Here is a 13,848-nt window from a genome sequence, read left to right on the forward strand (position 1 = left end):
GATAGATAACAGAATCACTGTGCTTTGGATACTGGAATGTACCATGAAATTTGCTTAACAAAGCTTTTGGTGTTAAGGGGTTAATTCTTTTGAATCAGTTAATAACTGATGGGCATAGGCCTCAAAGTGCTATTTTCTTTGCCTGGATTATGCATTTTGGAACTCATTGCTCTTCAATTTAGCTTTCTAAATTAACTCATATCATAGCCATTATTGCAGGAGTTGACCACCTGCCACCCCCATATGTTGCCTTTAATTATAAATATTTCCATTTGAAAGTCACAGAACTTTACCCAATCCTCTACTCTATCTAAGTTCAAACCAGAAGGACCAAAATTTCATGAAACATTTTTGAATAATCTTATTATGAGTGTCTTCATATCAGAAAAAAGAGAAGAATGATGACCTGTGAAAAAGGTAATGTCAGAAACATAACAGATGGCTCATAGTAAGATATTTGTTAACCTAGTCACACAAAGCTTCAAAAGTCTTTGACAATTCATTACAATAGCTCTTATATAGAATTTCTTTTTTCTTTGCTTGGCTTTGGGATAATTATTTTTCTCCTTCCTTGCCCCTTCTTTCTCTCCCTCCCTCCCTCCCTTCCTTCTGGCTTTACGTGTTATATCAGGCAACAAACATCATTAAATAAAAGTTAGCTTTAGACAAAAGTTCTAAGCAAAATTTGTTGTTAACACTTGGCTTTTAGGTTTCCTGTCAGCAGCTATCATTTTCCTTCTGGTTTGTTTTCCAGAAAGCATTTATTAAGCTGTTTTTATGTTCCAGATACTTTATAGTTGCTGAGGATACAAACAATATTAAAACATGTTTTTTTCATTCAGTGACCTCTCAGGGTAGGGCTGGGACAGACATATCAACATATGTGTCCAGTAGGGGTACAAATAAGGTATATGGTTATCACTAGCACGAAACACTTACCTGGCTGGAAATATCAGAAAATTTGGCATTAAAAAGGTATGGGCAAAAACTTGAAAAATGCTTAGGAATTAACTAGGAAGAGCCATCCTGGTGGAGATGGGAGTGCAGGAAGAAATGTGAATTTTCTAATGCTGACACTTATTCCCTGGGTAACTCACCTCTGCCTCATTTTGTAGGAAACCTTTGTTGTCTATTTCAATCTAAATTTTAACTGAGAAGTCTTTCTTAATCTGTCTCAAGTGCTTTTGTTTTTTACAATGTCTTTCTTGGAAAACTAAAAGTCTTATAAAAGAAAAACAGTTTCAAGAGTTATAGAAAATATTTTAAAAAAAACTTCTTAAAAGTCTAAGCATTTAACTTATGCTATTTAACTTAAACTTTTCTATAGTATCATCAGGGATATATGAGTAAGCTGAGAGGTATATCAAGTAACTCATACAGGAAGTAGATTATGGCAGAGTTTGAAATTAAGTCTCTATACTCTGTTTTCCTAAAATGGAAATGATCATAGAGCACTACATTTGGCCCTTTGATTTTCTTGTTCTTTCTTCTAAAATTCTTTTTAAAATTCATCTGAACTTCCTAATTCCCATTTTTGTGTCTTCTGTTCTCCCACAATTGTCACACAAATTGCTCTCGGTATTTCAAACCTCAGATCAAATGCACTTTCTCTATGAAATATTTTCTGATTACTCATTACAAAGTATTATTTCCTTTTTCTGAGTTTCTAAATGATTTGACTCTTTTTGCCTGGGAACAATGATCAGGGCCCTGATTAAATAAATACTTCTGTGAATTCTAATCCCACATATTGAAAATTTTAAAAAATTAAATTTCTACCTAACTTCCATCAGTGTCTTCTGTGCATGACAGGCATTCCCTCTTTCACGGAATTAGAGAGGTCCAACATATAAAGATTGACTTGTGTCACCATGAAGCTGGATGGACCTGCCTCCTTTAAGACAAACCTGTGTAAAGATACCACTTTCCAACAAGTCTCCATTGAGATTATCCAGTTCTCTTAGGAACGACCTTGCTTGCCATTTCTACTACTAAATTAGTCTCCTCTGCTTCCTCTTATTCCATCTTGAAAATAAGATCTTTGACCGACTCTGAACTTTAGCAACAATGCCCTACTCGTGCTAATAAGTATATCCTGCTGTAGCTGAACTTCTACTTGACTGAATATGTCTCTGTATTCCAGTTCCATCTGGAGTTGAGATTTGCAAAATTTCCATTGCTGATCTCATCTAAATACCTTCTTGACTAACCCATCCTTGGCTACTTGCCTTGTGTCAGTGTCATCTTGGTTAAACGTTATATCAACCACAGTTCAGAGGCAGGAAATAGAAACCTCCTGATTTTAAGCAGAAATGGATGTGGGAGTCTGCCACTGAAATTACTGTTGTAGCTGTAATCTAGGATCTGCCACTACACTTAACACACCCTTACTATATGGACTAGACACTGGTCCCAATATCAAAATTTTTATGGTGGCATGTTGGTTTGTAATTCTCAAAGGAATGCAGCATTGTTTTTGCTTTATTATTTTGCTAGGGAAAGAAAATTTCAGAGACTTCTACTTGGACCTTTCTACCAAATAACCCATGGACCAGGGAGCCATTAATAGTGATATTTTAGTTGTTGAAATATGTATTTTATGTGTAAATGAAGAATAAGTTTGCGGATCCATTGAAACAACTGTGAGGTTTTTTGCTTATTAGCCTTGCAATAAACCACATCTGAGACACAAGATATATTAAGGGAAATCACATGTAAATTACATCCTTTTAGACCCACTAAAAGCTGAAGACACCTTTTACTTTTATATTTTGTTTGTTGTTCAGTAACTTTTTAAAAACTGAGACATAATTGACATATAGCATTATATTATTTTCAGGTATATAACATAACAAAATGATAACCACAGTAAGTCTAGTTAACATTCATCACCACACATAGTTACAATTTTTTTCTCACAAGAATTTTTAGGATGTACTCTCTTAGCAACTTTCAAATACATAATACAGTATTATTAACTATAGTCACCATGTTATACATTACATTGCAGGACTTTTTTATTTTATAACTGGAAATTTGTACCTCTTGACCCCCTTAACCCATTTCACTCATCCCCAACCCCCTGCCTCTGGCAACCATCAATCTTTACTTTGTTTCTGTAAGTTCATTTTGTTGTTGTTTTTGGTTTTATAAGATTCCACATATAAGTGAGATTGTATGGTCTTTGCCTTTCCCTGTGTGACTTACTTTACTTAGCAATATATCCTCAAGGTCCATCCATATTGTGGCAAATGACAGAATTGCTTCCTTTTCCTAGTGGAGCTATATATATATATATATAAAATCTCTCTCTCTCTCTCACAACTTCTTTATTCATTCATCTGTCAATGGATACTTAAGTTGTTTCCATCTCTTGGCTATTGTAAATAATGTTTGCTCTGAACAAAGCGGTGAAATTATCTCTATGACATAGTGTTTTGTTGTTTCTGTTCCTTCAGATACAATCCCAGAAGTGTAATTGTTGGATCATATGGTAGTTCTATTTAAAAATTTTTGAGGAACCTCTGTAATTGATTGTACCAATCTCAATCCCCCCCAACAGCACACGAAGATTCCCTTTTTCTCTACAGTCTCACCAGTATTTGTTAACTCTTATCTTTTTGGTAAGAGTCATTCTAACAGGTGTAGTATCTCTGTGATTTTGATTTCCATTTCCCTGATGAGTAATGATGTACCTGTTGGCCATTTGTATATCTTCTTTGGAAAAAATGTCTACTCAGGTCCTTCTCCCATTTTTTAATTGGATCATTTGTTTCTATTACTATTGAGTTGTATGCATACTTTATATATTTTGGATGTTAAGCCCTTGTCAGATATTTGGTTTGCAAATATTTTTCCCATTCCATAAGTTGTCTTTTCATTTTGCTGATTGTTTCTTTTGTTATATAGAAGCTTTTTAGTTCAATGTACTTCCACTTGTTTTTTTTATTTTACTACTTGTGCATTAGGTGTCATATCCAAAGAAACCACTGTCAAGACTCATGTCAAAGAGCGTTTTTCCTATGTTTTCCTCTAGGAGTTTTATGGTTTCCAGTCTTACATTTAACTCTGATCCATTTTGTGTTAATTTTTATGTGTGGTGTAAGATAGGAGTCTAGTTTCATTCTTTTGCATGTGAATATCCATTTTTCTCAGCACCACTTATTGAAGACACTCTTTTATCTTTATTGAATATTCTTGGTTCCCTTGTCAAATACTTCTTGACTATATATGCATGAGTTTATTTCTAAGCTCTCAATTCTGTTCCACTGCTCTATGTGTCTGTTTTTATTCCTGTACTATAATGTAGTTTTATAATATATTTTGAAATCAGGATGTGTGATGCCTCCCACTTTGTTTTTCTTTCTTGTTTTGGCTGTTTGAGGTTTTTTGTGGTTGAATATAAGTTTTAGGATTTTTTTCTACTTCTATAGAAAATGGCATTGGAATTTTGTTAGGAATTACATTGAATATATAGATGATTTTGAGTAGTATGGATATTTTAACAATATTAATTCTTTCAATCCATGAATATGAGATCATTTTCCATTTATTTGTACATTCTTCTATTTATTTTATCAATGTCAATGTCTTGTGGTTTTTAGTGTAGAGAACTTTTACCCCCATGGTTAAATTTATTTCTAGGTATTTTATTATTTTTGATGTTGTTGTAAATGGGATCATGTTCTTTATTTCTTGTTCAGATAATTCCTTGTTACTGTATAGAAGCACTACTGATTTTTGTATATTTATTTTGAATCCTGAAACTTTATTTAATTTGTTAATTAAATCTGGGAGTATTTTGGTGAAGTCTTTAGGAATTTCTATATATAAAAAAATGTTATCTGCAAATAGAGACAATTTTACTTCTTTCTTTCCAGTTCTGTTGTCTTTTATTTCTTTTCTTGCCTAATTGCTTTGTCTAGGAATTCCAGTACTATGTTGAATAAGAGTGGTGAAAGTAAGCACCTTTGTCTTGTTCCTGATCTTAGAGGAAAATCTTTCAGTCTTTCACCATTTAATATGATGTTAGTTGTGGGTTTATTTTATATGTTCTTTATTATGTTGAGGTACATTTCTTCTATACTTAATTTAATAGTCTTTATCATGAATGGAGATTGAATTTTGTCAAATGCTTTTCCTGTGTCAGTTGAGATGATCTATTTTTTTCCTTTTGTTCTATTAATGTGATGTCACTTTTTTTTTTTTTTTTTTGTGGTACGCAGGCCTCTCACTGCTGTGGCCTCTCCCATTGTGGAGTACAGGCTCTGGACGTGCAGGCTCAGTGGCCACAGCTCACGGGCCCAGCTGCTATGCGGCATGTGGGATCTTCCCGGACTGGGGCACGAACCCGTATCCCCTGCATTGGCAGGTGGACTCTCAACCACTGCGCCACCAGGGAAGCCCATATCACATTTTTTGGTTTGTGTATGCTGGAATATGCTTGCTTCCCAGGGATAAATCCCAGTTGGTAATTGTGAATGATTCTTCTAATGTGCTACTGAATTCAATTTGTTCTTATTTTATTGGGAATTTTTGCATCCATATTCATCAGGGATATTAGCTTATAGTGTTATTGTAGTGTCCTTTTCTGGCATTGGAATAATGGTGGCTTTGTAAAATGAGTTTCGGAATAATGATGGCCTTGTAAAATGAGTTCAGGAGTGTTTCCTCCTCTTCTGTTTTTTGGAAGAGTTTGAGAAGTATTGGTTTTAAATCTTCTTTAAATGTTTGGTAAAATTCACCAGTGAAGCCATCTGGTTCTGGGCTTTCCTTTGAGCAAGAATTTTGATTCCTGATTCACTCTCCTTACTAGTAATTGGCCTGTTCAGATTTTCTATTTGTTCCTGATTCAGTCTTGGTACATTGTATTTTTCAAAGAATTTTTCCATTTGTTCTAGGTTTTCCAGTTTGTTGCCATATAGTTGTTCATAGTAGCCTCTTATGAGTCTTTGTATTTCTGTGATACCGGTATAGTGTTTCCTTTTTCATCTATAATTTTGTTGATTTTGATCCTAAATTCTTGGTCACTGATACTTTCTTCTCTTGGTCAAGTCTGCTTTGAAGCTCTCTATTGAGTTCTTCAATTCAGTTATTGTATTTTTCAGCTCTAGAATCTCTGTTTTTGTTTTTTTGTTTGTTTTTGTATGTTTATTGTTTTTTTGGATGGTTTCTTTTTCTTTGTTGAACTTCTTGTTTTGTTCATGCGTTGTCCTTCTAATTTTGTTTAGTTGTTTGTCCGGTGTTCTTATAGTCCACTAAACTTTTTTTTTTTTTTTTTTTTTTTGCGGTATGCGGGCCTCTCACTGTTGTGGCCTCTCCCATTGCGGAGCACAGGCTCTGGACACGCAGGCTCAGCAGCCATGACTCACGGGCCCAGCCGCTCCATGCCATGTGGGATCTTCCTGGACCAGGGCACGAACCCGTGTTCCCTGCATTGGCAGGTGGACTCTCAACCACTGCGCCATCAGGGAAGCCCCCCACTAAACATTTTAAAGAGGATTGTTCTGTGTTCTTTGTCTGACAGTTCATAGATCTCCATTTCTTTAGGGTCAGTTATTATTGGAACTTTATTAGTTTCCTTTGGTGATGTCATGTTTATCTGATTTTTTATGGTCCTTGATTCCTTATGTTGGTATCTGCATATCTGAGTAAACAGTCTACTCTTCCAGACTTTACAGGTTCACTTTGGCAGAGACAGTTCTCATTAGTCATCTCAGTTTGGGCTTCTGGACATGTCCATTGGTAGATGGATAGTGTGGCTTACCTGGCTCTCTCTGCAAGCAAGTGAGGCTGTAGGAAGGGCTCCAAGGTTGCCTGGGTTCTCTGGTCAGCCTTACTAGATGAGTGGGATTGGGTACTATACTTGGTAATAGGTGGGGCTGTGAATTAATTGCTCTGTGCTGGTGGGACAATGGAACAAGCTCCAGGGCCTACACAGTTCATTGTTTGCAGATTTGAATCAGGCAAGACTATGCACTGAATTCCCTGGCCAGATAGGGCCACTGGTTTTGCTCTTCAGGTGGAGAAATTCACAGGCTGTGGTCTCTATTCAAGACCCACTGTAAGCAGGGCTGTTGGATGGGTTATGAAGCTTCCTGCATGCTCTGTTACATTCCATGGTTGGAGGGATGAAGGCTGTATTCAGCAATGGGTAGGGTTACAAATTAGTCCCTGCCTGGGTGGAGCAAGAGAATTGACTCCAAGGTCAAAGAGACTCTTTGTGGTCTTGACTCTGAGCTGACCCATGTCACAAGTTTCCTGGACTAAAGTGCCACTGACTTTACTCTGTGGATGATCAGCTCTGCCTGCTGTAACCTCTGCTCACGCATTTCTGGACTATGAAGCTTCTAGGTATTCTGACCAGCCTTTCTGTTCAGGTAGGGCTGGTAGCTACACTCAGCACTGGGCAGACTATGACTCAGCTCCCCTAACTGGGTGGGAACAGACCAGGCTCCAGTGCTGGAAAGGCTCCTCATCTGGGGACCCAAGTCAGGCAAACCTGCACCCCGCCAACTTCTCTGGTTAGATGGTGCACCGTCTTGGCTCTGCAGAAGAGCAAAGCTGCTGGTTGGACTACTACTTGGGCACTGCAGGTAGAAACTTGTTCTGCCAAAATCCAAGTGCTGGTGTTGCAAGACCTTCCCCATTCTCCATCATAATCGGATTCCCTTTGCTCAAGCCCTGCAGATTCCTCTGCAATCCATGTGAGGGTGAGACCACAGTGGGGATTCCCAACAAGTGACCCACAACACCGGGTGAGCTGGATGTCCACTCTGGGCTCTCTTTTCCCACTGGAAGAACTGTAGGCTCAGGGGACACCATTCAGCATGGTGCTACGCTGGAACTGGGGTAGGGGCAACCTGGTCAGCCTATAGCTGCTCCTCTTACCCTTCTAATGTCAACTGTTTTGGTCACTGTGGTACAGGGGTGTGCTTTAGCCTCACCCCCATATTCTAGGGTTTTCTCAGTGGTGTCTTGTGCATGAATAGTTGTTAATTATTGTTATTTTGAAAGGAAGTCAGGAACCATCTATGTCACCATCTTGGTGACATCACTCTGTTTCTTTTCTTGCTCTAGCAGTAAAACCTTGTCACTTTGGTTAAGTCCTTGGCATTTCTCCTCTTTAAATGTCTTATATATAAGGTAAGGTGAACGATCTGGATGACCTCTGAAGTTCCTTCTAACTTTAACATGATGCCTTTTGTGTTTCGTTTTACTTCTCAATGCATCCTCAAATAGAGTTAACATACCTTGTCAACTATTCCCTGCACCGGTCTGTATATTCCCCACTATAGTATAGGCTCCATGAGGATAGAGGAGATAAACATTTTGTTTATTGATAAATCTCCAGAATGCTTTTAAATATATATTCTGTAAGTGCTCATGCTTAATTATTCATTTATACTTTTATGCTATATTTTCATTCATTCATCCATTCATTAATTCATCATATGTCAGTTTACTTAGCAAATACTTAATGATGACCTCATCACCTGCTTCTTTTTGATTCTCTAAATCCTATCTGCCTTCAAAGTCAACTGAGCTTCAGCTTTTCTATTAAACTCTGCTGAACATTCCAGCTACAACGAATCTCTCTTATTTGAACTCCTTCCACATACACAGTAGTTTTTTGGTTGTTTTTTTTTTTTGTGGTACGCTGGCCTCTCACTGTTGTGGCCTCTCCTGTTACGGAGCACAGGCTCCAGACGCGCACGCTCGGCGGCCATGGCTCACGGGCCCAGCCGTTCCGCGGCGTGTGGGATCTTCCTGGCCCGGGGCACGAAGCCGTGTCCCCTGCATCGGCAGGCGGACTCTCAACCACTGCGCCACCAGGGAAGCCCCCACAGTAGTTTTTATCATGGATTTATGAATATAATCTTTAGGGATTTATTAATATTCTGCTTATTTATACTATGCTATGTATGCTACTTCTTAATATATTGTCCTTTAATATTTCTGATTTTAGAATCAGAATGTGTGGACTTTTCAAAGTCAGGGATATTATAACATGTTTTCTAAAATTTACCCATGGCATGTAATACCTTCTAGACATAGAATCTGAAAACTGTAATTTAACACATTCTCTTTATCTCTCCCACTCTTTCTCTCTCTCTTTCTCCCTATAACACATGGGCAAGCACGTACATATACACATACAATCTTGAATAGCACTTCAGTATCCTTGATTTATTCTGGTAGAAATTGACACAGAAAAGAGGAGCAAGTGATATATGCTCCAGGAAATGGCCATAAGTTTTATCTAACTTATGGGAATAATGGTTAATTTATAATTACCTAGAGTATAAGTGTATCATCCCATTTCTTGGTTTTGCCCATGATATGGAAATGTTCTTTCCTTCCTTGTCTTTGCCACAATTTCTCCTTTTGTGGTGAGAGAAGCTGAGTAGTCTGAAGTTATGCTGGTGCACAAAGTATTTTAAAATAGGCTTCATTTATGAGCGATCATCTATGGAGGACTAACATTTAAGGAAATTGCTGTGTCCTTTTTTGAGATTACAGCTTCTATACAAGTGACAAATATATTTAGACAGAGCATAAAGCGTTCTCTGTACAGTTTTTATATAGTTAGCATTCATATCTTTTAGGATAAAATGCCCAATGGGGAAATGTTGAAGAATACTAGTAACTACTAATAAATAACTAAAATAGATGTTATCCCATAAGGGATACAGCAGGCTATACTTCTGGGGAATATATTTGGATGAATGTTTTATGATTCCTTTCTGAGAAAATATTGTTAATAGTTTTTCTGATTGCACATTTCCCTTATTCACTCCAAAAATTCAAAGCAAGATGAGAGAGGAAAGACAGAGAGAGAGAGGGAGAGAGATTTCTAGCAGTTTATCTTGTGTCTACTCCTTCTAGATGAATACTGTGTATGGTAAATCTCAAAAGAAAAATAAATTTATGGTAATGTATCAATAATTCCCTATTTTATATATTTCTTGTGGCCAAAGCCCTATTGATCCAATAAACTTTTGATTAAAAGAACATTATATAAATAATTCCTAATTAAGAGGATGACAAATATAGAATTATATAAAATATAGGGCCAAACTACATCTCTCTGTTATTCTTACTAGAGAAAGAATATAAGAAGATCTCACTGAATTTGGGCTCTCTCCATATTAGAAAAAATGAGCAACATTTGAGACAAGAATAAATAAAAATGGGGACTCTCTCTGCTAGGAGAAAGTTACTCATTTAAAGATCTGCTATATGGCTTTTGTTAAAAATTTAGACCAGTGCCCAAACTAAAAATAATGGTGATTGCCTTTAGCATAACACAGGAGATTTCTGAATATTGAGGTTGGAGCCTGAGAAAAGATGAATGTTCAGTGCTAAATAGAGACTTAGAAATCATCTATGACTCATTTTACAGGTGACGATTCTGAAGCCCAGAGAGGTACAATGACATGACAGCCTTACACAAGGACCTAGAAATCCACAAGCCAGGTTTCTTCATTCGGAGGTATTCAGTGTCCTTTTCTTTTGATATTTAAATTGATAAGTTGAAGTACAGTAGATATTTCAAAGTATAGTTTTTTTATTTATTTATAATTGCATTATTTTAAAATTCTCCTTTTCTAAAACAATTGGAAAATAAATACTAAAGTTAGTGCGCCCTTTCAAAGTTCACCAAAAAATAAGCTCCTGACGTAGCTCTTGTTTGCTTTGTTTTTTTATTGGTGATGGTGTTGCGGTAAAGTATACGTAACAAACATTTCCCATTTTAGCCATTTTTAGGTATACACTTCGGAAGTATTAAATACATTCCCATTGTTGTGCAACCATCACCATAACCTCTAGAATTTTTCATCCTCCTCAACTAAAACTTTGTACTTCTGTCACCAGCTTCCCATTTGACCCGCTCCCACCTCCTACAACCACAATTCTTTCTCTCTCGATGAATTTGGCTAATCTGGCTACTTCATATAAGTGGAATCATCTAGCATTTGTTGTTTAGTCACTGGCTTATTTCATTTATCATAATGTCCTCAAGATTCATCTATGTTGTTACCCATATTTGGTTTTAATAACACTTCTATTTTCTTCTTTTCCCATCTCTACTGAGGTATAACTGACAAATAAAAATTGTATGTATTTAAGCATGCAACTTGATGTTCTGACATACATATATTGTGAAATAATCACCGCACTTAAGGTAATTAACATATCAATCATCTCACATAGCTATCATTTTCCTCTTGTGTGTGGGTTTTGTTTTTTTTTTGCTGTACGCGGGCCTCTCACTGTTGTGGCCTCTCCCACTGCGGAGCACAGGCTCCAGACGCACAGGCTCAGCGGCCATGGCTCACGGGCCCAGCCGCTCCGCGGCATGTGGGATCTTCCCAGACCGGGACACGAACCCGTGTCCCCTGCATCGGCGGGTGGACTCTCAACCACTGCGCCACCAGGGAAGCCCTGTGGGGTTTTTTTTGTTTGTTGTTTGGTGTGTGGTAAGAACATTTAAGATCTAATCTCTTAGCAAATTTTGAGTATATGGTACAGTATTTTTAACTATATTCACACTGCTGTACATTAGATCTCCAAAATTTATTCATCTTGCATAACTGAAACTTTGTGTCCCTTGACAAAATCTCCTCATTGCCTCCTTCCCCCAGCTCCCTGGAAACCACTCTTTTACTCTCTGCTTCCATGAGTTTCTTTTATTTATTTTTTAAAAAGATTTTATTGGAGTATATAGTTGATTTACAATGTTGTGTTAGTTTCAGGGGTACAGTAAAGTGAATCAGTTATGCATACACATAAATCCACTCTTTTTAGATTCTGTTCCGATATAGGTCATTACAGATTATTGAGTAGAGTTCCCTGTGCTATACAGTAGGTCCTTATTAGTTATCTGTTTTATACATAGTAGTGTGTATATGTCAGTGTCAGTCTCCCAATTTATCCCTCCCCCCCTTACTCCTTGGCAACCATAAGTTTGTTTTCTACGTCTGTGACTCTATTTCTGTTTTGTAGAGAAGTTCACTTGTACCCTTTTTATAGATTCCACATATAAGTGATATTATATGATATTTGTCTTTCTCTGTCTGAATTACTTCACTCAGTCTGACAATTTCTAGGTCCAGCCATATTGCTGCAGATGGCATCATTTCATTCTTTTTTATGGCTGAGTAATATTCCATCGTATATTTGAATCACATCTTCTTTATCCATTCCTCTGTTAATCGACATTTAAGTTGCTTCCACGTCTTGGCTATTGTAAATAGTGCTGCTGTGAACGTTGGGGTGCACGTACCTTTTCGAATTACGGTTTTCCCTGGATATATGCCCAGGAGTGGGATTGCTGGATCATATGGCAACTCTATTTGTAGTTTTTTTTTTAAGGAACCTCCATACTGTTCTCCATAGTGGCTCTATCAATTTACATTCCCACCAACAGTTCAGGAGGGTTCCCTTCTCTCCACACCCTCTCCAGCATTATTGTTTGTAGATTTTGTAATGGTGGCCATTCTGACTGTTGTGAGGTGATACCTCATTGTAGTTTTGATTTACATTTCTCTAATAATTAGTGATTCAACGTATAAGTGAGATCATGCAGGGTATGTCTTTCTGTATCTGACATTTCACTTAGCATAATGTCCTACAGGTTTATTTATGTTGTTGCAAATGGTAGAATTTCCTCCTTTTTCAAAGCTGAATTATATGCGTGTGTGTGTGTGTGTGTGTATGTGTGTGTGTACCACATTTTCTTTATTCATTTGTCTACTGATAGACTTTTAGTAGACTTTTAGGTTGTTTCCATATCTTAGTTATTGAGAATAGTGCTACAGTGAATATGGGTGCATAGATATTTCTTTGAGTTCCTGATTTCATTTACTTTGGATATATACCCAGAAGTGGGATTGCCAGATCATATAAAAGTTCTAATATTATTTTTTTGAGGAAACTCCATACTCTTCCATAATGGCTCTACCTAGTTACATTCCTACCAACAGTGTCAAGAGTTTCCTTTTCTTTTCATCCTTGCCAGCTTTTGTTATCTTTTGTCTTCTTGATAATAGTCATTCTGACAGATATGAAGTGCTTGCTAATTGTAATTTGCATTTTCCTGATGATTGGTTATGTTGATATATACCTGTTCACCATTTGTACATCTTCTTTTGAGAAATGTTTATTCAGGTTACTTAACCATTTTTTTCTATTGAGTTGTATGAGTTTCTGATATATTTTGTATATTAACACTATCAGATATATGGTTTGCAAATATTTTCTCCCATTCCATAGATTGTCTTTTCATTCTGTTGATTATTTCCTTTGCTCTTTCCACAGAAGATTTTTAGTTTGATGCAAGCCCACTTGTCTGTTTTACTTTTCTTTTCTTGACTGTGCCTTTGGTGTCATATCAAAAAAAAATCATTGCCTAGACTACATCAAGAAGCCTTTTCCCTATGTTGTTTCCTAGTAATTTTAAGGTTTCAGATCTTACATTTAAGTTTTTAATCTACTTTGTGTTGAGTTTCGTATATAGTGTGAGATGAGTCCAATTTCATTCTTCTGCATTTGAATATCCAGTTTTCCCAACACCATTTATTGAAGAGAGTCTGTTCTTTTCCTTTTTTTTCATAAAGAGGCTGAGATATTACACTGCTTGGACTATAATAAGCTACTTTGTTAAAGTTACAGGCATGATTGTAGAAAACACGAGAATCCTGGGTGAGAGAGAAAGGAACTTCTTACCCATGGCACGGGAAGCAGCATGAGCATCCTGTTTGCATCAGCCTTGCCCTTCAAGTCCCACAAATCAGATGGGAAGGTGCCAGATATATTGCACTCACAGTGCTTACACATCACAGC

The 13,848-nt window shown here is 37.0% G+C and overlaps 1 long non-coding RNA gene across 1 annotated transcript in view; it reads left to right on the top strand.

The window, feature by feature from the left end:
- The window catches only part of LOC141279488 (uncharacterized), a 186,114-nt gene that overhangs the window by 101,277 nt on the left and 70,989 nt on the right, over positions 1 to 13,848 (top strand). The window contains exon 3 of the long non-coding RNA XR_012333761.1: positions 10,406 to 10,495. This is a non-coding gene — a long non-coding RNA (uncharacterized lncRNA). The remainder of the gene's footprint in view (positions 1 to 10,405; positions 10,496 to 13,848) is intronic.

Source organism: Tursiops truncatus, chromosome 9 (genome assembly GCF_011762595.2).
Source record: "Tursiops truncatus isolate mTurTru1 chromosome 9, mTurTru1.mat.Y, whole genome shotgun sequence".
Lineage (NCBI taxonomy): Eukaryota > Metazoa > Chordata > Mammalia > Artiodactyla > Delphinidae > Tursiops > Tursiops truncatus.